The sequence below is a fragment of the Pseudorca crassidens genome, chromosome 15, assembly GCF_039906515.1.
Source record: "Pseudorca crassidens isolate mPseCra1 chromosome 15, mPseCra1.hap1, whole genome shotgun sequence".
NCBI classification, from domain to species: Eukaryota; Metazoa; Chordata; class Mammalia; order Artiodactyla; family Delphinidae; genus Pseudorca; species Pseudorca crassidens.
This window is the reverse complement of record NC_090310.1, coordinates 75999609-76025372: the sequence shown is the minus strand read 5'-3', so window position 1 is coordinate 76025372 and position 25764 is coordinate 75999609. Positions and strand designations below refer to the sequence as shown.

Sequence of the window (25764 nt, the reverse complement as noted above, 5' to 3'; positions counted from 1 at the left end):
TATATGCGGTAATAGATATTTGTTTTCCTCTTTCTGACTTACTTCACTCTGTATGACAGTCTCTAGATCCATCCACATCATTACAAATGACCCAATTTGGTTCCTTTTTATGGCTGAGTAATATTCCATTGTATATATGTACCACATCTTTATCCATTCATCTTTCGATGGGCGTTTAGGTTGCTTCCATGTCCTGGCTATCGTAAATAGAGCTGAAGTGAATATTTTGGTACATGACTCTTTTTGAATTTTGGTTTTCTCAGGGTATATGCCCAGTAGTGGGATTCCAGGGTCATATGGTAGTTCTGTTTTTAGTTTTTTAAGGAACCTCCATACTGTTCTCCATAGTGGCTGTATCAGTTTGCATTCTCACCAACAGTGCAAGAAGGTTCCCTTTTCTCCACACCCTCTCCAGCATTTACTGTTTGTAGATTTTTTAATGATGGCCATTCTGACCGGTGTGAGATGATATCTCATTGTAGTTTTGATTTGCATTTCTCTAAAGATTAATGATGTTGAGCATTCTTTCATGTGTTTGTTGGCAGTCTGTATATCTTCTTTGGAGGAATGTCTATTTAGGTCTTCTGCCCATTTTTGGATTGGGTTGTTTGTTTTTTTGTTATTGAGCTGCATGAGCTGCTTGTAAATTTTGGAGATTAATCCTTTGTCAGTTGCTTCATTTGCAAATATTTTCTCCCATTCTGAGGGTTGTCTTTTGGTCTTGTTTATGGTTTCCTTTGCTGTGCAAAAGCTTTGAAGTTTCATTAGGTCCCATTTGTTTATTTTTGTTTTTATTTCCATTTCTCTAGGAGGTGGGTCAGAAAGGATCTTGCTGTGATTTATGTCATAGAGTGTTCTGCCTATGTTTTCCTCTAAGAGTTTGATGGTTTCTGGCCTTACATTTAGGTCTTTAATCCATTTTGAGCTTATTTTTGTGTATGGTGTTAGGAAGTGATCTAATCTCATACTTTTACATGGAGCTGTCCTGTTTTCCCAGCACCACTTATTGAAGAGGCTGTCCTTTCTCCACTGTACATTCCTGCCACCTTTATCAAAGATAAGGTGTCCATATGTGCGTGGGTGTATCTCTGGGCTTTCTATCCTGTTCCATTGATCTATCTTTCTGTTTTTGTGCCAGTTCCATACTGTCTTGATTACTGTAGCATTGTAGTATAGTCTGAAGTCAGGGAGCCTGATTCCTCCAGCTCCGTATTTCGTTCTCAAGATTGCTTTGGCTATTCAGGGTCTTTTGTGTTTCCATACAAATTGTGAAATATTTTGTTCTAGTTCTGTGAAAAATGCCAGTGGTAGTTTGATAGGGATTGCATTGAATCTATAGATTGCTTTGGGTAGTAGAGTCATTTTCACAATGGATTCTTCCAATCCATGAACATGGTATATCTCTCCATCCATTTGTATCATCTTTAATTTCTTTCATCAGTGTCTTATAATTTTCTGCATACAGGTCTTTTGTCTCCTTAGGTAGGTTTATTCCTAGTTATTTTATTCTTTTTGTTGCAATGGTAAATGGGAGTGTTTTCTTGATTTCACTTTCAGATTTTTCATCATTAGTATATAGGAATGCCAGAGATGTCTGTGCATTAATTTTGTATCCTGCTACTTTACCAAATTCATTGATTAGCTCTAGTAGTTTTCTGGTAGCATCTTTAGGATTCTCTATGTATAGTATCATGTCATCTGCAAACAGTGACAGCTTTACTTCTTCTTTTCCAATTTGGATTCCTGTTATTTCCTTTTCTTCTCTGATTGCTGTGGCTAAAACTTCCAAAACTAGGTGGAATAAGAGTGGTGAGAGTGGGCACCCTTGTCTTTTTCCTGATCTTAGTGGAAATGGTTTCAGTTTTTCACCATTGAGGATGATGTTGGCTGTGGGCTTGTCATATATGGCCTTTATTATGTTGAGGAAAGTTCCCTCTGTGCCTGCTTTCTGCAGGGTTTTTATCATAAATGGGTGTTGAGTTTTGTCAAAAGCTTTCTCTGCATCTATTGAGATGATCATATGGTTTTTCTCCTTCATTTTGTTAATATGGTTTATCACATTGATAGATTTGCATATATTGAAGAATCCTTGCATTCCTGGGATAAACCCCACTTGATCATGGTGTATGATCTTTTTAATGTGCTGTTGGATTCTGTTTGCTAGTATTTTGTTGAGGATTTTTGCATCTATGTTCCTCAGTGATATTGGCCTGTAGTTTTCTTTCTTTGTGACATCTTTGTCTGGTTTTGGTATCAGAGTGATGGTGGCCTTGTAGAATGAGTTTGGGAGCATTCCTCCTTCTGCTATATTTTGGAAGAGTTTGAGAAGGATAGGTGTTAGCTCTTCTCTAAATGTTTGATAGATTTCGCCTGTGAAGCCATCTGTTCCTGGGCTTTTGTTTGTTGGAAGATTTTTAATCACAGTTTCAATTTCAGTGCTTGTGATTGGTCTGTTCATATTTTCTATTTCTTCCTGGTTCAGTCTCGGAAGGTTGTGCATTTCTAAGAATTTGTCCATTTCTTCCAGGTTGTCCATTTTATTGACATATAGTTGCTAGTAGTAATCTCTCATGATCCTTTGTATTTCTGCAGTGTCGGTTGTTACTTCTCCTTTTTCATTTCTAATTCTATTGATTTGAGTCTTCTCCCTTTTTTCCTTGGTAAGTCTGGCTAATGGTGTATCAATTTTGTTTATCTTCTCCAAGAACCAGCTTTTAGTTTTATTGATCTTTGCTATTGTTTCCTTCATTTCTTTTTCATTTATTTCTGATCTGATCTTTATGATTTCTTTCCTTCTGCTAACTTTGGGAGTTTTTTGTTTTTCTTTCTCTAATCGCTTTAGGCGTAAGGTTAGGTTGTTTATTTGAGATGTTTCTTGTTTCTTAAGGTAGGATTGTATTGCTATTAACTTCCCTCTTAGAACTGCTTTTGCTGCATCCCATAGGTTTTGGGTCGTCGTGTTTTCATTGTCATTTGTTTCTAGGTATTTTTTGATTTCCTCTTTGATTTCTTCAGTGATCTCTTGGTTATTAAGTAGTGTGTTGTTTAGCCTCCATGTGTTTGTATTTTTTACAGATTTTTTCCTGTAATTGATATCTAGTCTCATAGCATTGTGGTCAGAAAAGATACTTGATACGATTTCAATTTTCTTAAAGTTACCAAGGCTTGATTTGTGACCCAAGATATGATCTATCCTGGAGAATGTTCCATGAGCGCTTGAGAAGAATGTGTATTCTGTTGTTTTGGGATGGAATGTCCTATAAATATCACTCACGTCCATCTTGTTTAATGTATCACTTAAAGCTTGTGTTTCCTTATTTATTTTCATTTTGGATGATCTGTCCATTGGTGAAAGTGGGGTGTTAAAGTTCCCTACTATGATTGTGTTACTGTCGATTTCTGCTTTTATGGCTGTTAGTATTTGCCTTATGTATTGAGGTGCTCCTATGTTGGGTGCATAAATATTTACAATTGTTATGTCTTCTTCTTGGATTGATCCCTTGATCATTATGTAGTGTCCTTCTTTGTCTCTTGTAATAGTCTTTGTTTTAAAGTCTATTTTGTCTGATATGAGAATTGCTACTCTAGCTTTCTTCTGAGTTCCATTTGCATGGAATATCTTTTTCCATCCCCTCACTTTCAGTCTGTATGTGTCTCTAGGTCTGAAGTGGGTCTCTTGTGGACAGCATATATACGGGTCTTGTTTTTGTATCCATTCAGCCAATCTGTATATTTTGGTTGGAGTATTTAATCCATTTACATTTAAGGTAATTATCGATGTGTATGTTCCTATTACCATTTTCTTAATTGTTTTGGGTTTGTTACTGTAGGTCTTTTCCTTCTCTTGTGTTTCCTGCCTAGAGAAGTTCCTTTAGCATTTGTTGTAAAGCTGGTTTGGTGGTGCTGAATTCTCTTAGCTTTTGCTTGTCTGTAAAGGTTTTAATTTCTCCGTCAAATCTGAATGAGATCCTTGCTGGGTAGAGTAATCTTGGTTGTAGGTTTTTCTCCTTCATCACTTTAAATATGTCTTGCCACTCCCTTCTGGCTTGCAGTTTCTGCTGAAAGATCAGCTGTTAACCTTATGGGGATTCCCTTGTGTGTTATTTGTTGTTTTTCCCTTGCTGCTTTTAATATTTTTTCTTTGTATTTAATTTTTGTTAGTTTGATTAATATGTGTCTTGGCATGTTTCTCCTTGGATTTATCCTGTATGGGACTCTCTGTGCTTCCTGGACTTGTGTGGCTATTTCCTTTCCCATGTTAGGGAAGTTTTCGACTATAATCTCTTCAAATATTTTCTTGCGTCCTTTCTCCCTCTCTTCTCCTTCTGGGACCCCTGTAATGCGAATGTTGTTACGTTTAATGTTGTCCCAGAGATCTCTTAGGCTGTCTTCATTTCTTTTCATTCTTTTTATTCTGTTCCGCAGCAGTGAATTCCACCATTCTATCTTCCAGGTCACTTATCCGTTCTTCTGCCTCAGTTATTCTGCTATTGATTCCTTCTAGTGTATTTTTCATTTCAGTTATTGTATTGTTCAACTCTGTTTGTTTGTTTTTTAATTCTTCTAGGTCTTTGTTAAACATTTCTTGCATCTTCTCGACCTTTGCCTCCATTCTTTTTCTGAGGTCCTGGATCATTTTCACTGTCATTATTCTGAATTCTTTTTCTGGAACGTTTCCTATCTCCACTTCATTTAGTTGCTTTTCTGGGGTTTTTTCTTGTTCCTTCATCTGGTACATAGCCCTCTGCCTTTTCATCTTGTCTATCTTTCTGTGAATGTGGTTTTTGTTCCACAGGCCGCAGGATTGTAGTTCTTCTTGCTTCTGCTGTCTGCCCTCTGGTGGATGAGGCTATCTAAGAGGCTTGTACAAGTTTCCTCATGGGAGGGACTGGTGGTGGGTAGAGCTGGATGTTGCTCTGGTGGGCAGAGCTCAGTAAAACTTTAATCTGCTTGTCTGCTGATGGGTGGGGCTGGGTCCCCTCCCTGTTGGTTGTTTGGCCTGAGGTGACCCAATACTGGACCCTGCCCAGGCTCTTCGGTGGGGCTAATGGCGGACTCTGGGAGGGCTCATGCCAGGGAGTACTTCCCAGATCTTCTGCTGCCAGTGTCCTTGTCCTCACGGTGAGACACAGCCACCTCCTGCCTCTGCAGGAGACCCTCCAACACTAGCAGGTAGGTCTGGTTCAGTCTCCTATGGGGTCACTGCTCCTTCCCCTGGGTCCTGACGCACACACTACTTTGTGTGTGCCCTCCAAGAGTGGAGTCTCTGTTTCCCGCAGTCGTGTTGAAGTCCTGCAATCAAATCCCGCTAGCCTTCAAAGTCTGATTCTCTAGGAATTCCTCCTCCCGTTTTCAGACCCCCAGGTTGGGAAGCCTGACGTGGGGCTCAGAACCTTCACTCCAGTGGGTGGACTTCTGTGGTATAATTGTTCTCCAATCTGTGAGTCACCCACCCAGTGGTTATGGGATTTGATTTTATTGTGATTGTGCCCCTCCTACCATCTCACTGTGGCTTCTCCTTTGTCTTTGGTTGTGGGGTATCTTTTTTGGTGAGTTCCAGCATCTTCCTGTCGATGATTGTTCAGCAGTTAGTTGTGATTCCAGTCCTCTCACAAGAGGGAGTGAGAGCACGTCCTTCTACTCCGCCATCTTCTGCTTATCTCCATTATGGTTTATCACAAGATACTGAATATAGTTCCCTATGCTCTACAGCGGGACCTTATTGTGTATCCATCCTATGTATAATAGTTTGCCTCTGCTAATCCCAAACTCCCACTCCTTCCCTCCCCTACCCCCCAACCCTTGGCAACCACAAGTCTGTTCTCTATATCTGTGAGTCTGTTTCTGTTTCATAGATATGTTGATTTGTATCATATTTTAGATTCTACCTGTAAGTGATATCATATGGTATTTGTCTTTCTCCTTCTGACTGACCGCTTAGTATGATAATCTCTAGGTCCATCCATGTTGCTGCAAATGGCATTATCTCATTCTTTTTGATGGCTGAGTAATATTCCATTGTATATACGTACCACCTCTTCTTTGTCCATTCATCTGCCAATGGACATTTAGGTTGTTTCCATGTCTTGGCTATTGTGAATAGTGCTGCTATGAACATAGGGGTGCATGTATCTTCTCGAATTAGAGTTTTGTCTGCGTATATGCCCAGGAGTGGGATTGCTGGATCATATGGCAACTCTATTTTTAGTTTTTTGAGGAACCTCCATACTATTTTCCATAGCGGTTGCACCAGTTTACATTCCCATCAACAGTGTAACAGGGTTCCCTTTTCTCCACACCTCCAGCATTTGTCAGTTGTAGACTTGTTAATGATAGCCATTCTGACTGGTGTGAGGTGATACCTCATTGCAGTTTTGATTTTCACTTCTCTAATGATTAGCGACGTTGAGCAGCTTTTCGTGTGCCTCTTGGCCATATCTGTATGTCTTCTTTGGAGGAATGTCTGTTTAGGTCTTCTGCCCATTTTTGATTGGGTTGTTTGGTTTTATTTGTTGAGTTATATGAGCTGTTTGTATATTTTGGAAATTGAGCCCTTGTCCGTCACATCGTTTGCAAACATTTTCTCCCATTCCATAGGTTGTCTTTTCATTTTGTTTATGGTTTCCTTTGCTGTGCAAAAGCTTGTAAGTTTGATTAGGTCCCATTTGTTTATTTTTGTTTTTATATCTATTGCCTTGGGAGACTGACCTAAGAAAACATTGGTATGATTTACGTCAGAGAATGTGGACAAAATCGTACTGTGAAAGGACCAAAAAGGGACTTCCCTGGCGGTCCAGTGGTTAAGACTCCATGCTTCCACTGCAGGGGGCACGGGTTTGATCCCTGGTCAGGGAACTAAGATTCTGAATGCTGTGCGGTGTGGCCAAAATAAAGAAAGAAAAGTATCAAAAGATTTTCAGATACAGCTCATCCCAATGAGGGCAGGTGTGGGGGAGGGGTCCACTCCCCACTAATCGAGTTTCCAGGGAACGGATGGGCCTCGGTCCTCATTTACTGAAACTGCATGACCCTCCCAGGGAGCGGGTGGCTGAGGCCAGCATTTAATTAGAGGCCCAAGCAGCCCACCCTCGATGCCGCCAGCACGGCAGCTCGGCCAGGGCCTCAGCGTCATCTACAGCCCAGCCTTCCTCGATAACAACGACCTCCCCCAAAGCAGCAGGGAGAACACAGGGGCTGGTGAAGGGGCACGCAAGCGGCAGCCCCACCCTTCCCTCTGGGTATTTGCTTGTCCTGCGTCTCCCCAGTGGTGAGCCATTCCTCCTCCCTACTCAGCAGCTAGACGAGGCTTTGCAAAGTGGACATATAATCATGTCACTCCCTGCTTCCAGCCCTCTACGGGCTGCCCACTACTTTAAGAATAAACTCACAGGGCTTCCCTGGTGGCGCAGTGGCTGAGAGTCCGCCTGCCGATGCAGGGGACGCGGGTTCGTGCCCAGGTCCGGGAAGATCCCACATGCCGCAGAGCGGCTGGGCCCGTGAGCCATGGCTGCTGAGCCTGCGCGTCCAGAGCCTGTGCTCCGCAACGGGAGAGGCCACGGCAGTGAGAGGCCCGCGTACAGCAAAAAAAAAAAAAAAAAAAAAAAAAGAATAAACTCACAGCTCCTTGCATGGCCTCGGCCTCCTCACTTCTCTGTCCACATCTCCTACCCCTCTTTCTTCTTTCTGACAACATTCAGACCACCTGGCCTCTTTGCTGTTCCTCAAACATTCCCAGGTCAGACCTTCCCCAGGGCCTTTGCACTTTCGGTTGCCGCTGCCTAGAGCATGGCTCACACAGCTTGTTCCTTGTCAGCCCTCAACTTCCGTCTTGGCGTCCCTGCTGCTTCCCTGTGTCACTGAGTGCTCCCCACCCCCACCACTCTCTACCATGATACCCTGCTTATGTTCTTGTAGGACTTATCACTCACCTTGAAATCATCTCAGGTGTTCTCTTGTTGTTGTTACTGTTGTTTTCTCATGGGAAAATAGAAATACTCATTTTCCTGATACGTAGTTGTGTTTTGAGCGATAATACAAAATGCGAATTACATACCACTTGTGACATGTTTTTCAAGAATAATTTACATGCTCAAATGTGCTTTAAGAGTCCTTGCTAAACATTCCTCAACACCGTGCCGATTTCAGTGAAGCGTTTCTCAGGCTTTCATGGAGATCTGAGTAAAATGGAAAAAATCAAATAACCCCCTAGAGACTCGCCGTCAGATGGCTCTATCTTACGGCAAGAAGCACTATGAAAATGTGGATAATGCCTTTGTGTGAAGCTGTGGTGTAACTCTCTGGTGCTCTACACAACAATACAGGTATAAGAAATTTTATATTTGCTTAAGGGAGGGAAAAAATGACTCTTTTCTTTTTTCTCAGATTGGGGTAGGATTTTGGCTGGCTTTGTTGGTGGTCTTTCATAAAGCAGAATAAATCTTTATCACCCGAGTCTTGAAAACTAGATCAACATAAAAAGGTGCTTCTGTGAGTGCATTCATGGTGAAAGAAGTGAAGTAAAATGAAACGATGTTGTCCTCAAACTGACAGTTGTTTGTGACCTATATCTCAGGTGTTTTGAACTTATTTCTCACCTGTTATGTTCATTACGTACATCCCCAGATCCAAGAACAGTTCCTGGCAGGTGTTAGGTACCCAATAAAAATGTGAATGGATGGATGACTCTTCGGCGTTAGGCTTGAAGTTAGCAGAAAATGAAAACAAAGTGGAATTGGGGTTGCTCTCTGACTTTCTCTGCCGTAAGAAATATAATTGAAATTAGTTCAGGCAAATTTGGCTGAGTTCCAGGGCTCAAATATTGTCATCAGAACCCAGTCTTTCTGCTTCTTGGATTTTCTTTCATTTGGGTTGGCTTTATTCTTAGGAAAGTTCACCTTTGTGATGTTAACATGGCCCCACACGTCCCATCTTACCAGGGTAGTGACCCTGCCTGAAAGAGAGAGCTTCTTTCTGATGCTCCAGCAAAAGTCTCAGGGGAGGCTTTCATTGGCTCAGCTAGAGTCATATGTCCCTCCCTCACCCAATCACAGAGGCCAAGGGACGTGGGATACCCTGATTGGCCAGGCCCAGATCATGTGCCCAGCCCAGGAGCTGGGAGCTAGATGCAGCCTCACCTGAACAGGTAACACTGAGAGAGAGGGGAAATGTTGGTTCCTTCAGAAGCACACTTACGAAAAGACAGGAGAATTGATGCTGGGCAGATGAATAAAACAGATGTCTACTACAGAAACCCAAATCCAGCTTCCACCTCAAGAGGCAAGTGGAAAGAAGGCTTTTCCCCAGCCCCCAGCTCTCTCTGCTTCCAGCCCAAGATGCCTCCTTCATGCATAATCATGCCCCCGCCTTCCTCATTCGTTTTCCCACAGTTCTCAGTTCGGCACAGTCCCATCTCTGGCACCCAGAACTTTTACAGCATTGATTTATCACTTCATGCAGCAATCTGCGTTTGGTGTCTTTTCAAAAGCAGAAGAAAGAGATTCATGTTACCTTGTAAGCAGCCCAAAGTTGAAAGGATCCAGTTACAGAAGATCAGAAATGCTCCAGTCCTAAGAGCTTTGGGGCTCTGGGTTTATTTAATGTATTTCTTCCCAGCCCTGCTTCCTCAGCCAATTTGTCTGCCACGAAAACAAAAGACTTCAGCCCTGTGGCATTTTGCATCTAATATCTGTAGCGTTCTGGAGTTTGCAAAAGCACCTCCTTCTCATTTATCACTTGTTCCTCAGGAGACCCCAGCTTTGCCCCCAGAAAGTTAGTGGGGTTGTTATATTCTGCTCCGACCAGGAGCTCTGAAAGACAAATGACAAATGGCTATGGTCTCACAGCTCAGGGCCCTTCTACCGGCAGCAGGGGTGGGATGGGAATGTGGCCTGGGCCAGCTCAGTTTCAATTCTGCACCCTTAGGACCAAATTTGGGTTTTGCAAAGTGGCAGCCACACTTCAAGGCTAAATATATTGTTTGAGTTACAAGGTGTTTTTTAAAACCTAGAAATTTCACTCAAAACTTCAGATTCCAAGCTCTTTAAAAAAAAAAAAAAAGATGATCTTGCCAATATTGGCAACATTCCTGAATGGTAGGGGTCAGCAGACTACAGCTCACAGGGATCTATCAGCTGTTTTTATAAATAAAGTTTTATTGAAACACAGCCATGCCCATCCATTTATGTATTGTCTGTGGCTGCTTTTGCTCTACAGTGGTAGAGTTGATTTTGTAACAGGGACCATATGGCCGCAAAGCTGAAAATATTTTCAGTTTGACCCTTTGCAGAAAAGGTTTGCTGACCCCCTGGATGGCAGTAGCCAGCTGTGTCTATATCTCAGCTACCCCCAGTATTTTTAGAATATAGGTACAGCTGAGGGCACATCAGTCCCCAACTAACAGTGGTTTAGGGATGATAGATGCTTATTTCTCTTTCTCTCATTTGACAGTTTGGGCATCACAGCCCAGGTGTGATACGGCACACACAGGATTGGTACCCAGGCTCCTGTCACATTGCTCCACCCTCCTGGGGGACTGCCCTTGTCCAAAATGGCTGACCACGTCCACATCCAGCCAGCACGAAGTAGAAGCAACAGAGGAGGCACACCCACTTCCAGTAGGGCCATTATTAGAATTCACATACCACAGCTATCCACATCTCTACTGAAAGTTGGTCATGGCCACCTCCAGCTGCAAGCAAGGCTGAGTCTGTAAGCTCCGTTCCGGCAGCCTTGTGCCCAGCTGGTAGTTCTCATTCTGTGGAGAAGGAACACATAGACCCTGGGTGACACAGCGGATTCTGTGGTACTTCATCGGCAGGGCCCAGATCTCCATTCACAGCACACCTCTCCTTTTCTTATTCTTGGTCCATTTCATTCATTCATGGGAGCGCCTGAATCTTGTTCACATTTGCCCTGTTGTAAATTATATACGTTCTCTCCCAGGGGAGAGGAAGAAAGGGAGCCAGTGAACTCCAAGGGCAGAGGAAAGGTTGCAGGCGTGGAATCATGCACAGTGTGTCCGCTTGTTATCTAAACTAGTGACTGGGAAATGGTTGAGCTGAATACACTCTCAGATCTAACGCGCAAAGCTCTGGGGCTGGGCGGAGGAAGAGATGCATTCTGGGAGCTGTGATACATCAGCTGTGAGCTGTGATTGTGGTCAGTATGTCACTCATCCTGGGGAGGGGAGGGCCATCATCCTGAGCAGCGTGGAGCTGAGCTGACAGCTTCCTACATCTGGCTTCTCACCTGGTTCTCCTCCTGTGCCACCCGCAGCTCCAACCAAGCCTCCTAGGGCTGGCGTCTCATCACCCTGACCCCTGACTCCAGAGCCCAGGACCTGGGCCCTCTTCTAGCTATCCTCATGCCCTAACTGGGGATTTTACCCCTTTTAGTGCCATGGGACCCCCTTGGGGCCTGGTGAAGGCTGTGAATCCTTTTCAGAATAATATTTTCAAATTAAACGCATAGAAGAAAATACACAGAATTACGAAGGAAGCCAGTTACGTCAAAATACATTCACCAAAATACTTTTTAAGCTGTGATAGGTATTCTTTTTTACACACTGAATAGCACGACGGAATAGTTATTTAGCTGATAACTGATAAGTGTGATAACTGTGTGATTTGGAAGTAGTGCTGGCTTAAATGATATTTCAAGATGTCCGCATTAACTGTCCTGGGATATGAAAATATCTGTCTTGTGTGGGTAACAAAGGCACAGGGCCTACTGTTACTACGACTTGTTGCTTTCATTCATAATTGAAGGCAATGTCAGTTAGAGGACCAGGAAAATAAAGAAAGATGTGGTTTTCCCATCCAAGTTCACAGACCTCCGATTAAGAACCCCTTCCTTAGGTGATCTCACTCTCATTAGTCCTGTGGCATTAACTGTCATCTAAATGCTGACAACTCCCAAATTTCTACCCCAGCCCAGACCTTTCCCCTCAACCTGGACTCAGATCTCCAGTTGCTGTCTGTCGGGCACCTCGAGGTTAACGGGTCTGACCCTGAGCTCTTTATCACCCCCGCTGTGGAACCTGCCCCTCCCATGGCAGCCCCTTCCTAGATGATGACAGTCTGTCCTTGATGCTCCGGCCGAAAACCTTGAAATATCCTTGACTGCTCACTTCTTTCCTACACCACATCTAATCCATCTGCAAATCCTGTTTGTTCTGCCTTCAGAAATAGCCTGAAACCAACCAACCCCTCTGAGCCCACCTGGTTAGAACCATCCCAGTCTCTCTCCTGCATTACTAGGACAGCCTCCTAGAATCACAGTTCCCCACTTTGGACTGTTCCCAACTGTAGAATGTTAAGTTCCATGAGGGCATGATTTGGGGTTGTTTGTTTCTTAATTTCTTCTGTTTTGTTCAATAGTATCCTTAGTTCCTAGAACCATGCCTGGTACATAAGAGTGCTCTTCTAATATTTATTGACTGACTCACTGAATGAATATGTAACATCTTGATAAATCATAGTTTTATAATAAAAAAACAGTAATCAGGGACTTCCCTGGTGGCGCAGTGGCTAAGAATCCTCCTGCCAATGCAGGGGACACGGGTTCGAGCCCTCGTCTGGGAAGATCCCACATGCCACGGAGCAACTAAGCCCATGTGCCACAACTACTGAAGCCCCCGGCACCTAGAGCCTGTGCTCCGCAGCAAAAGAAGCCACCGCAATGAGAAGCCTGTGCACTGCAATGAAGAGTAGCCCCCGCTCGCCACAACTAGAGAAAGCCCGTGTGCAGCAATGAAGACCCAACGCAGCCAAAAAAACAAAAAACAGTAATCATCATTTGGGAGCAGTTTCCCTGCATTTTCTCACTAAATCCTTCCCAGCAACTTAGGTAGGCATATCATTATCTCCATTTTACAGATGGGAACACTGAGGCTGGCAGGTGAAACTAGCTGGATTTAAACCCAGGATGTCCATTCCAGAGCTCACGCTCAGCCTTCATGCCTGACTGCCTCCCAGGATAAAAATGCTCCCTCCAACCCCATACGCCTGGAAACACTGATCTTGATGATGTCTGTGGTTCCCTCCTGGATTCCCAAGCCTGTGCTTCAAGAAGGGCAAAGAGCTCAGGCTCTGGGAATGGCCGTCCCTCCAGCCCACGGCCAGATGAATCCTGGAAGGGTGGAGCGACCTCAGTGTGGACTCTCTCTTCTGTCTGCGCTTCTGGCAGAAAGCACTTTGGAGGGTAGTCTGAGCCCATCAAGGAGCAGGATCTCTCGGATAACGAGGTCCGTTTATCCTTCCCGCCTCTGGCCGTTGAGCTGTCCACTGGCTGTTTCCTGTTTCCCTGCCTCTCCCTACTCCATCGGATGGGAAATGCTCCAATCTGCAGGGACTGGGTGGCTGCCCTGCCAAGATGCAGGATGAGGTATAGTCGCCAAAAGTCAGGTTGGAGACGGACCACCTGGGTTTGAGTCTCAGCTCTGCCACCCGCCAGCTGGAGGATGTTGGGCCGAAGGGGACTTCACCTCTCTGTTCCTCCGTTTCTCCAATTGTAAAATGGGGACAGAAATAGTATCTGCTTCATGGGGTTGTTGTGGTATGTCATCACCTTCTAACCCAGCGGTTCTCAAAGTGTGCCCCAGGAACCCTGGACCCCAGACCATTTGCACGATAATACCAAGACATCATTTGCCTTTTAACTCTCATTTTCTTCCTGGTGTTTCTGATGGGTACAGAGCATACCCACAACCATCTAAAAAGGGTATGAAGAGACTCCCCCACTTTCTGTGTGCATTTCTACGTGAGGTTGGATTTTTCACAAAACACAACCTGATCAACGAATCACGACAGATCGAATTCAGGAGTAGATGTGAGAATCCAGCTCTCTCCTCCTGTTCAACCAGATACTTGAAGATATTTGCTAAACTATAAAACAGTCCAGCTCTTCTCACTCATGTTATTTTGTTGGGGGAAAATATATTTATTTATCCTTTTGAAATACATATATTAATACCAACAAGTAGGTTTATTATTACTATTTTTAAATGAACTCATACGTTTTAAATTTCTGTGTTTATTTCTAATATGGTAACTATCGCTAGACATAGTCAACTCCTTCACATCCTCAGTAACAGTTAAGAGTCTGAAGGGACCCTGATACTGAAACACTTGAGAGTGATTGCTGTTGACGAACACTGGCCTGGGGCCCTTCTTCAGCTGTGCAGGAACCCCCTCCACCCCCAGGGAAGCCCTGCCCCACGTGGATGGAAGAGATCCCGATTCAGCCCACCAGACGCCACAAAATCAAATAGAAAGACGACAGTTTAACAATTCCACCTACTCTTCTGCTCTAGGACGGTGCACCCTGGGTGCTGGGCGACAGGAATCTGCGAGTCCCTCAGTTGGACAGGATTCCCACAGGCCTCCCATCACCTGGGCATTCGTTGGTTCCATCATTTCATCATTTATCCCACAGATACCTATTGAGGTCTTCGTGCTTGCTGGGCTCTGTCCTAGATGTAGAGATACAGTGGGAACAAGGCAGGCAGAAACCCCTGCCCTCATGGAGCAGGTGTTTCAATTGGGCAGGCAGGGGGGAAAAGCCACAAGACAAATTTGTCAGGTGGTGCTAAATATTGTGGAGAAACAAAGTCAGGAGAAGAGGGAGAGCCAGGAGCGGGGAGAGGCCATTTTAATAGGATGCTTAGGGATGTAACCCAATAAAGTAACATTTGAACAAATACCTGGGAAAGGTGAGGAAGTGGTCCATGCAGGTGTCTGAGGAAGATGCTTCCTTCAGCGGGAACAGCAGGGGCAAAGGCCCTGAGGCAGAAATGAGCCTCAAGGGCTGGGAGGACAGAAGGAGGCCAGTGCGGCGGGAACAGCATGGGCTAAGGCAAAGCGGGGAGACGAGGTCCAGGACGGAGCAGGAGACAGATCACGTGGGATCTTGTGGGACACGACAAGGACTCTGGATCTCAGTTCAAGTGTGACGCGTAGCCGTTGAAGGGTTTGAATTCGGGCTCGATCTGTGACTTAACAGGATCCTTCTGGTGACTATGGAGGCTGGATGGGAGGCTAGAGGTTGGGGCAGGGAAGCATCAGGACCAGGGAGGAGGCCCCAGCAAGGTCCAGGCGAGAGAAGGTGGGGGCTTGGACCACGCTGGTCCCAATGAGATGTAGGAGGTGCTCAGTCCTGAGTCTGTTCTGAACATGGAACTACTGTGATGTATCGTCAATATATATATCAGTGAGGGGAGAGGGCCACTGAAGACCGCTTTGGGGTGTGTGGCCTGAGCAGCTGGCTTTTACCAGAATGTGGGGAGAGAAGCAACTTTAGGGGAACCAATCAAAAGTCCAGTTTGAAATGCCTGTTTGGCATCAAATGAATTGACCTGAAGGAAAAGATTAAGTTTTGTTAACCATCCAAACGATACGTAAAAATGGCCAGATATTATCATCTCACTGGGAGAGGGATAAACACAGGAAATAATCTGGAACTGGGAAGTTTGTCTGTCTTGTTCACCATTTCACCCCTAAGACATAGAACAGTACCTGGTATGTGGTAGATGTTCAATAAATATTTAATTAAACAATGGCAAAACGTGTGAAAGAGGCACGAGCCAACTGGAATTTGGAAGAGGTCATGGAGGGTGAAGACCCCTTTGTGTTTTCCCAAACTCCTTGCCTGTGAAACGGGGTGGTTTATCCTGGGAAAGATGGACTTTTCCAGCGTTCTACTTCATTTTTCACTGACCTTTCCAAATCGCTTTGGCAAACGTTGTTTATTGTCGTTGGCTCGGCTCCGCGTTCTGGCCCATCTCCGCTAATAGATGTGTGTCATGCTCAGCCGGTGTCTTTGTGCAGTGTAAACATCCTTCCCTGAGCTCATTACTGGAGTCTCCAAGGGGCCTTGTCATTTTCCAAGATGCCGTCGAATCTGGTTTCTAACAACCATTTTCATTTCTCCAGAGACCTGAGTTCTCATCACACACACACACACACCCGCCCCCGTAAAGGCTATATTTTGGGAACTCACAGTTCCTTTTTTTGGAGTTCTTACTCTTTGACAGACATGATCTCATTCGCTGTGGCCCCCATTTTACAGATGAAGTCACTGAGGCTCAGAGAGGAACACTCGTCTGCCCAAGGAGGCAGGGCTCAAACCCTGGCCCTCCAGATTCTGGAACCCAAGTTCCTCAAAGCCACACCGCACCCCTGTCCCCATCGCCAGAGACCCACGTAACTTTTGAAACTGTACACCCAGCACAGAGTTTCTTGACCTCGGCGCCGCTGATGCTTTGAAGTCAGATCATTCTTTGCTGTGGGACCGTCCTGTGCACTAGAGGGTGTCTAGCAGCATCCCTGGCCTCTACCCACTAGATGCCAGTAGCACGACCCTCCCCTCGTTGTGACAAACAGAAAAGACTCCAGACATCGCCGGTGTCCGCTGGGGGGTGCAGATCGCCCCAGTTGGTCTGATACGTGTTCCCTGTGCTTTGCACACAGACAGGCTTCGGACTGACATCTCCACCACCTCCACGTAGCCTTTTTCCAACGTGTAGCATTCCCTCCTGCAGATGTTGTGATAGAAATCCCTTCTAGTAAAACATTTGGCTGCCACTTCTCCAGCCCTCCTGCCCTCCCAGGGAGGGTGTGAGGCTTAAGACACTGGACGGGGGCAGTCTTGCGCTGCCCTACCTCTGTGCCTCCCCGAAGTCCATCGACCCAGGCACCCTGTCAGCAGCTGTCACTGTGTGCCCACTCTTAGCCAGGTACTGGGCTAGGGCTACAGCACCCAGAAAAGGCCTCTGCCTTGTGGACCCAATATCCTTGGGGAAATGATGATAAACAAGAAAACAAACACACCTACAGGATAATTTCAGAGAGCGCTGAGTGCTACGGAGAAGATAAATAGCCTGGTGAGAGGGCTGGGTGGCCTTAGGCAAGGTGATCAGAGACACCTTCTCAGAAGAGGTGACGTCTAATCTGAGACGTCACAGTGAGAAGGGGCCAGTCCATGTGAGAAGGGAGAAGGCAAGTGTCCGAGGCCAAGGGAAGAGCAGGTGCAAATGCCCTGAGGTGGCAGTGAGTTTGGAACATTTTAAGGAACAAGAGGCTGGGAGTGGCCAGAACAGTGAGCAGAGGGGTGAGTGACGGCAGATGTGGGCAGAGGTAGCAGGACAGGCGGGGGAGTCACTGAAGGGGAATGACCAGAAGGCTGTTGGGTTCAGAAGGGTCCTTCTGGCCATTTGGGGGCGGGGTCTGGGTTATAGGGACAAGAGGGGCGGCACCAAGTCCAGGTGGAGGCCATTTCCTCTGTACGCAAAGACATGAGGATGGAGGAGCAAAAGACACATTTCTCTTTGGGGACTACATCATCCTGATGGCCTTGCCTCTTTCATCTGGATTCCCAAACACTGGATCTGAGGATTCCGACTGCAGCTTTTGAGCAACTGTCTCATGGGCGGTGTTACAGAAATCCAACCCTTTCTTCCACTTTTGAGTCTCCTAGCTCAAGATTCAAAGTCCCAGGGCAGAGTCTGATTGGCCAAGTTCAGACATATACCTGCCCCTTGGGTGGGGAAGGACACCTTGATGGACACTTGGGACCTTTGTATTTAAGAGGAACCAGGGGTGTAGTGGCCATGGCTTTTCAGGGGTCACCTGAAAGAGAGAGAGAGAGAGTGTGTGTCTGTGTGTGCACGCACACGTGTGTATGCATGTGTGTATATATTGGTATATTGGCTCCAAATTATGGGGGAAACTACCAATCAAAATGAATAAATATTTAATGAAATGTTTATATTTGGATATAAATAGTGAAATGTAGCATGATCAACCAGTCCATTCCAGAATTTTTTTTTTTTTTTTTTTGCGGTACGCGGGCCTCTCCCATTGCGGAGCACAGGCTCCGGACACGCAGGCTCAGCGGCCATGGCTCACGGGCCCAGCCGCTCTGCGGCATGTGGGATCTTCCCGGACCAGGGCACGAACCCATGTCCCCGGCAGGCGGACTCTCAACCACTGCGCCACCAGGGAAGCCCCCAGAATATTTTGACTCAGTTATTTATCGATTCTCTCTAATGTAGGACGTGGGCGAAGATGGTGTGGGATGAATGTGTGCTCAGAGACGCCAGTGTCCTTGAAACAGCCCTGTTGACAGTTCCATCCAGATGTCCCACAATGGGGGAGGGGAGGGTCCCAAAGGTGGAGGTGCTGTCGGTCCCGCTCACCGCCACTTGCTAGGTACTTGGCATGTGCCAGGTACAATTTTCTGTTCCGTACACATGTTGGGTCTTCCGCTCCCCGTGACAGCAGGCAGTGGTGTACTATCATCCTTGTCCAGTGAGGCACAGAGGGGTGAAGTCACTTGCCTGGGGTGAGTGTTAGGAGGTAGCAGACGGTTTGGCGCGCCTGGCTGCTCTCCTGAACCACCTCCCATGTGATACAGTCACCACCCAGACTAAGGGGAATCACTGCCTGGAGGTGCCAAACAATAGTGCCCCCAACCCTGGCCCGATCTGACCCGCTCTGCAGCACAGAGAATGACCCGGCGTGCCTGCTTTACTCCAGCTGCCGAAACCCTCCGTCTCCCCCGTATGCAAAGTGATGCCCCCATCTGCCCTCCTGTGCCAGGTTTACCGCCAGCTAGTATCAGTCTCCGGTCGCCGCAAGACACAGTTTTTACAGACCACAAATGCAATCATTACGAGGCAATTTCAGTTAGAATCAGGGCTAGGAGAGATAACAGAAGGGCCTGGTTCTCCCATCAGCCTCTGAATGGTTCCCCAGCAGCACTTAAACTCAGACACACGAAGAAAGCAGCAGTCAGGAGGGGAAGCAGGCGCTCAGCTTTCCGACAAGAGCTGCCTGCCCGGGCCTGCAGGACCAGGAGAGAGCGATAGGGTGGGACCTGGGGGATGAGAATCCCCTCTGTGTGGGGAGGGGGAGAGGCTGGGTTCTGACATCTGTCTCTGCAGGGCTTCCATTAGACATGGTATTAACGGAGGAAGAAGTTGGCCAAAAAGGGGGATGCGTTGGTGCTAATGAAACTATAACACTTAGTGGGCACTTGTCATGTGCCATTTCTAAGCAATGGGCATGTATTAGTTCTCACGACCACCCCAGGAGGTAGATACTGTTGTTATCCCCATTTTATAAATGGAGAAACTGAGGCATGGAGAGATTAAGCAACTTACTCAAGGTCACACAGCTTTCAGTGTTGTGCAATATCTCCAAGAATCCCTTTAACATCCCTTCCCCTGGGATATCTTCCTCCTTGTCATCACAACCACTTTTCCTCACTTACATCGATGATTAAGTTCACCTTTGGCTAAGTTCGTTCAGCCACTTGTCTAGAGTTTCCCAAACAGTGAGTGTCAACATTCCCACGGTCAGCTCCACCTCCTCTATGACTCCGTTGACATTCAACTCAGGTTTCAATTTCAGCGTTCAAACTTTTCATTTCTTTGCTGCACTTTCGCCTCTGGTGGCCAGCTGTCTCCTTTTGAGAATTCACTTTTGTAAAATGTCTTGTAGGTGTATCCCTGGGAGACAGGGAGGCAACACAGCTACTTGCGTTGCTGTCTGCACGTGAACTGAGTAACAGGTGGACGGTAACCAGTCACTGATGGACCTCGCAAGAGATGTGGCTGACCGTGATGGGCATCTGTTATTGACACAGTGATTTGTGGACAGAGGAGCTAGTAGTGAAATTTGTACTCCATGCAATTACAGTTAGTATGCTGCCGTAGCTAAATTTGAACCATGCCGTGGGAGACTGGTATCATTTAACCAAAGTGTGGAAACTGACATTTGTGCATATCGGGACCGTGCAGGGGCGAGGACAGCCCGTAACTGGCGGCTCCTGTTCTGTTGTCGTGACCATCCCCCTTGTGTCACTCCTTTGCACTCTGGAGCCCACACCACCCTGGCCCAGTTCAGAGTCTACTTCTGCTGCACTGGCATCACCACTCCAGGTCACCACAGCCGTGTTTCAGATCCCAGAGGGACCCTTCACCCCATGCAGGGAATTTTGCTCTGCACCCAGGGTGAGAAAACTTTTCCTGCAAAGGGCCAGATTGTAAATATTTGGGACTTGCAGCCACATGGTCTCTGTTGCAGCTACCCAGCTCTGCCATTGCAGTGTGCAAGCAGGCATGAAGGCACGTAAACAGGTGGGTGTGGCTGTGTTCCAGTGAAACTATTTACAAAAACAGGTGGCGGGCCAGATCTGCTTTGCCAAAACCCTGCTCTACACTGAGCACCTCACTGTCTTCTCCTTGGGTCTTTTAATTGCAGGTGAAAGACCTCAACCCAAAGTGAATTAAGCAAACAAAACAACAACATAAGTGGAGTGGTGGGATTTATTGGTTTACCTAACTCAGGGTTTTTCACCCTTGGCACTGCTGACATCTTGGACCAGATAATTCTTTTTCCTCGGGAGCCATCCTGTGCATTATAGGATGCTTACCAGCATCCCTTGCTTCCACCCACTTGATGCTGGTTGTGACAACTAAAAATGTCCCCATTGTCCAATGTCCCCTAAAATTGGGAAACACTGTAACTGAAAATGCTAGCATTAAAGGTGGCTTCAGGTAAGAGTGGACACAGGAACTCACACCAGCATATTTCTCTCTCTTTCCACCTCTCTCTCTCTCTCCATGTCTCCATCACTCACCTCTGCTGCTTTCTTCCATGTTGCTTCACCTTCAAACAGACTCTCCCCTTCTTGGTGGCAAGATGGCTGCCAGCAGTTTCAAGCTTATATCCCACCAGCTTCAAGCCCCATGAAAGAAAAACTTCTTCCCAGTAGCTCCCTAAAATCCCAGGGCTGACTCTCATTGGCCCAGCTTGGGTCACATGCCTATCCCTGAACCAATGGTAGGAGCCAGAGGAATGTAGAGCTCTGATTCGTCAGGCTGAGATTATGCATGCAGCCCTGGAGTCAGGAGTTAAGAGCAGCCATGCATACTTACAGAAGGAAGCAGTGGTACCCAAAGAATCGTAGTCAGGACGAGGCAGGCAAAACAAAAGTCTCTGTTGCCAGGTGTAAATTTCTACCCAGTGCCTGGTACACAGGACCCAGTAAGTGCTCTGTCCCTTCCGTTGATGCCAGCCCTGCATCCTAGGGGCAGCCATCAGCCAGCACATTGTCAGTGGTGTTTCCTGGCCTGGCATTTAATTCCTCTTAATCTGCCTGCCAAGTTGTTACACCCCCGCAGCAGCCCCCAGTTTGCTCTTCCTTTATACCATCCCAGCGGCGAAGGCTCAGCGACTCCAGTCTCCAACCATGACATGGGCTGTATTTTTAATCTTGATTTTAATTCCAGCTCATTCTCCTGCCTGTATCTCCCAGTCCCAGTGCCCCAGGGGCCCATGCTTATTTGCTTCTCACACCTCAACTGGTACCGGAGTAACCATTTTAAAAACTGCCTTGGTGAAATCTAATCAAGTGAGAGCAAAATCTAATTTGGCCCTGAAAGCCTTTGACTGAAGCCCTGTTTTCTAGGGCCTTGTGGAGGCTGAATAATAAACTCTGGAGTTTTGAAGGATTGGGGGTTAGAAAGAGGAGGGAGATGTGAAAGAGAAGATTCTAACAGAGGAAGCAGCTCCGGATGTGTTGACACCCATGGCATTGGAAAATAATAGGCAGGGGTGGGCTTCCAAAAAGTCACCCCACCTCCCACCCCCAAGAAATATCTATCCCACCAGCAGGGCCAAGAATTTAGGCCTTTAGCATCTCAAGTTGCACATTCATCAGAAAGACCTTAGCCTGTATCTTCAGGAACAAACCAGTAGGATCATGAGCTGGGGACTGGAGAGACCTGGGAGGGAACCTTGTTCCCCCAGTGGGGGATTAAGTGAGCCTCCTTCTCTGGGCTTTCGTTCACTCTTCTGCAAACCAAGAGAGTGAAGTTCCGTGCTTCTGAAATGACCTGTGGTCCTGTCTTCCCTTCAAAATGTGTCAGAAGCTGTGTTTCCAGGAAAATGCACACGAAATGAAAAATCTGGCATGTAATATTTCAGGGGATGTGTGCCCCCAAGCTTGTTCCTGCCTCAGGACCTTTGCACTTGCTGTTCTTTCGGCCTGGAGAAGTTTTCCTTATATTCCCATATTCCCTCTGACGCATTCTCATCATTCCTCAACCCTGACTACCCAGCCCAGTGGTACCTCCCGTGGTCCATCTCTGGCCACTTTGTTGCATCATCATCCTTTATTTTCTTCATCGTGTTGTCACGATCACCACCATCTTTATTTGTCACAGTCCTCCTCCCTAGAAAGTGAGTCCCGTGAAGTCAGGGATCCTGAGGGTCTTCTTTACTGCTGTGTTTCCAGTGACTAGACAGCTCCTGGCATACCTTAGGTGTTTAATAAATAGTTGTTAAATGGATATATTGATCTTTACATGCCTGGGACACTGATTCTATTATTTACTTAATATTTTTCTCTCGATTGTTTTACTCTTTTTAATTCAGTTGTTTGAAAAGAAAACGTTTACACCACCACCAATATTATTTATCATGAGAAAGTGTTGGGGAGCTTTGAGGGGATGCTTATTAAGATCACCTTCTTCCTTGTTGAAGTTTTGAACCAAATGAGAAATCAAATTAAGGAGTCAGCAGATGGAAGCCAAAATAGTACTTTGAGGAATCTGATGAAGTCCAAGTTGGAGGATCTGGCTTCCTTCTGAGGGCATTTGGGCTTCCTGATGCTAAACTCCAGAGTCAGACAGACTTCTCACTGAGCCAAGCCCGCTTGAACTAGCAGTGCCTGGGGGTAGATCACTCCCCACAGGAAGGCAACGGAAGGATTGGGTTACGTGTGTCCAATTTGTCCCACCAAACTCACCAGACACATATGCTAAGGGTCAGCAAACTGCAACCCACAAGCCAGATCCGGCCCTCCATCTGCCTTTATAAATAAAGTTTTATTGAAACACAGCCACACCCATTTGTCTGTGACTGTTTCCCGCAACAGCAGAGTTGAATAGTTGCAGTAGAGGCTGTCTGGCCTTTGAAGCCTAAAATATTTACTCTCTGGGCCTTTAAGGAAAGGTTTGCTGCCCCTGCTGTGTCAGTCTTCCCCAAGGCAGAATAGGAGAGAAAGGAAGAGGCTAGGCGTGTTATCAGAGTAGAGCTCCCTACCTATGGAAAGAAGCATCGGGAGTGGGGAGTAAGGTTATTGAGCTTTGGTAGATCTTGTTTCCTGGACTGTGCTTGGTCTCCAGGGGCCGTCTCAGCTCTCACAGTGTGGTTCTTTTACTGATGGGAAGGAGGTGCTGAGGGCCAGGTGGAGTTACTTAAATCAGGGTTTTTCTCAGCTCCAGGGTGTTGACATTTTGTGCCGGATGATTCTCTGTAATGGAGGCTGTCCTGAGCTCTGTCGAATGCTTAGCATTCTCCCGGGCCTCTGCCTGCTAGATGCATCCTCTTCCCCAAGTTGTGACAAACCTAAAATGTCTGCAGACACTGCCAAGTGTCTAAGGGGCAAAACTACCCCTGGCTGAGAGCCACTGCTTTCCGGGGGCGGACGGAGCAAGTGTCTGTGCCACGTTCTAGAGAAGGAGGCTCACGCCTTGAGCTTACCTGGTGCTTTTATGCTGCCTCTTGCCTCCAGCCGGCATCTCCATCCTTGATGCCCCAGCCAGGACATGCAGGTGCTGTTGAATTGGGCACCCCTCACCTGGTTACGTTTCACTCTGTGCATATTGGATGTTACCCAGGACTCAGCCAGGGCAGCCGGTTTCCCAGCTCCCCTGCTGCCCAGGGCTCCTTTCCGTTTATTTTTGCACTGTCCTACCACGTGAAGGGAGGCTGCGCCCTGGGCCTTCCCCCGAGGCTGCTGGGGGTCTTCCCTTCCTATTTTCACCTCCTCCTCGTGCCCACATCCTTCTAGGAAGCAGTTCATCAGCTCCTCCGTCATGAGCACTCACTTCCTGGTCCTTTGTGCCAGGGGAGGATTTCATGGAAACGCTTGCCTTTGCCTAGAGCCTGGGGGATTCTGGAATCCAGCTGCTTAGGGGCTGAGGGGTCTTCCTACCCCTGGGCAGTGCCGGCCATCTGCCAGGTGTCCAGGAAAACCCCATAGAGGGCTCCGGCTCCATGGCAGCCTCTCCTGGCCCAAGCCTCTCTTCTCTGGACCAACAGGTCTCAAGCAGCCCTTCATGCTTTCTAGAAGGTTCTAAGTGGAAGGGCCCATCTCACCTCTGCTGGCATCATAGCAACCCTGGCCCACTCCTCCTTCCTCTATGCATGTTCGCCTCCCCGTCTGTCTCTTCTCATCTTGGGCTCTGAATTGACACCTACTAGACCCTCGCTTTTTGCCAGGAGGGGTGCTGAGCCCTCTGCTTGCAGCATCTCTTCCAGTCCTTCCATAGCGCCGCTCTCTCAGCAGTGGTTCTCTGAGTGTCTCGGAGCCCCAGTGCCCTCATCTGGAAGAGAGGGCTGGCCTAGCGCCTCTGTCTCTAGAAAAACTCTCACAGATTTTTCCATTGCTAAAAAATGGCTTTATAGGTTATAATTATTAAAAATCACGCTTGCTCACTGAGGAGAAAAAAAAAGAACAAAAAAGTATCGCAAAGATCTTGTGTTACCTCACCACCCACAGAAAGTTCGGGGGTGTATCCCCGTCCCGATGAATTAGGGTGATTCTTTTTTTTTTTTTTTTTTTAATTTATTTATTTATTTTTTTATTTTTGGCTGCATTGGGTCTTCGTTGTTGGGTCTTCGTTGCTGCGCGCGGGCTTTCTCGTTGCGGCGAGCGGGGGCTACTCTTCGTTGTGGTGCGTGGGCTTCTCATTGCAGTGGCTTCTCTTGTTGCAGAGCGCGGGCTCTAGGCACGCGGGCTTCAGTAGTTGTGGCACGCAGGCTCCGTGGTTGTGGCTCGCGGGCTCTAGAGCTCAGGCTCAGTAGTTGTGGTGCACGGGTTTTGTTGTTCCGCAGTATGTGGGATCTTCCCGGACCAGGGCTCGAACACGTGTCCCCTGCATTGGCAGGCAGATTCTCAACCACTGAGCCACCAGGGAAGTCCAGGGTGATTCTTTCTTTAAGTAAGCTTTGCTGGTGGTGTGAAGCGCGCCTGCAGAGACGTGCACTTTAGCCGCTCTAAATGCCCAGCTCCGTGGAGTTTCACCAACTGAACCACCCGTGTTCCAGCAAGAACCAGAACAAAACCATCATCACCCGAGAAGTCCCGCGCCCCCTCCATCCCCCTCGCCCCACGTCCAGCAGTAGCCACGGCTTTTCTTCTCAAAACCATAGAATTCTTTTGCCTGTCTTTGAACTTCATGTAAATGGGATCATACTTTTATATCTGCTTTATTTCTCTTGACACTGTTTGGTTGTTGTGATGTGTTCGTGTTAGTGAACGTGGCACTAGTCCTTCTTATTTCTATGTCATGTTCGGGTATACAGACATGCGGTGTATTTCTCCATTCTTGTGTGGATGGACATCTGTTTTGTTTCTAGTTATTTGCTATTGTCAGTAGTGCCGCCATGAGCCTGTCCTGCCTGTGACTTTTGGCGAACCTAGGAATGCATTTCTTCTGAGTAAATACCCAGGATGCAAATCGCTGGGTCAGAAGGCGTGACTATGGTCAAGTTTAGCAGACGCTGCTGAGCAGTTTTCCACCGCGCCTGGATCGGTCTGCACGTCCACCTGCAGCGTGTGAGAGCTCCAGATGCCCCATGCCCCCACCTACAATCGGTCTCGGTCCATTTTTTAAATGTTAGCCCTTCTAGACGCCGTGTAGTAGATAGAATCCAAGGGGGTCCATAAACTTGAGTGGGAAAAAATGATGCT

The 25764-nt window shown here is 46.8% G+C and overlaps 1 protein-coding gene across 5 annotated transcripts in view; it reads left to right on the top strand.

The window, feature by feature from the left end:
- Window positions 1–25764, top strand: part of SULF2 (sulfatase 2) — a 140664-nt gene that overhangs the window by 65193 nt on the left and 49707 nt on the right. The gene's annotated exons all lie outside the window — the stretch shown is intronic.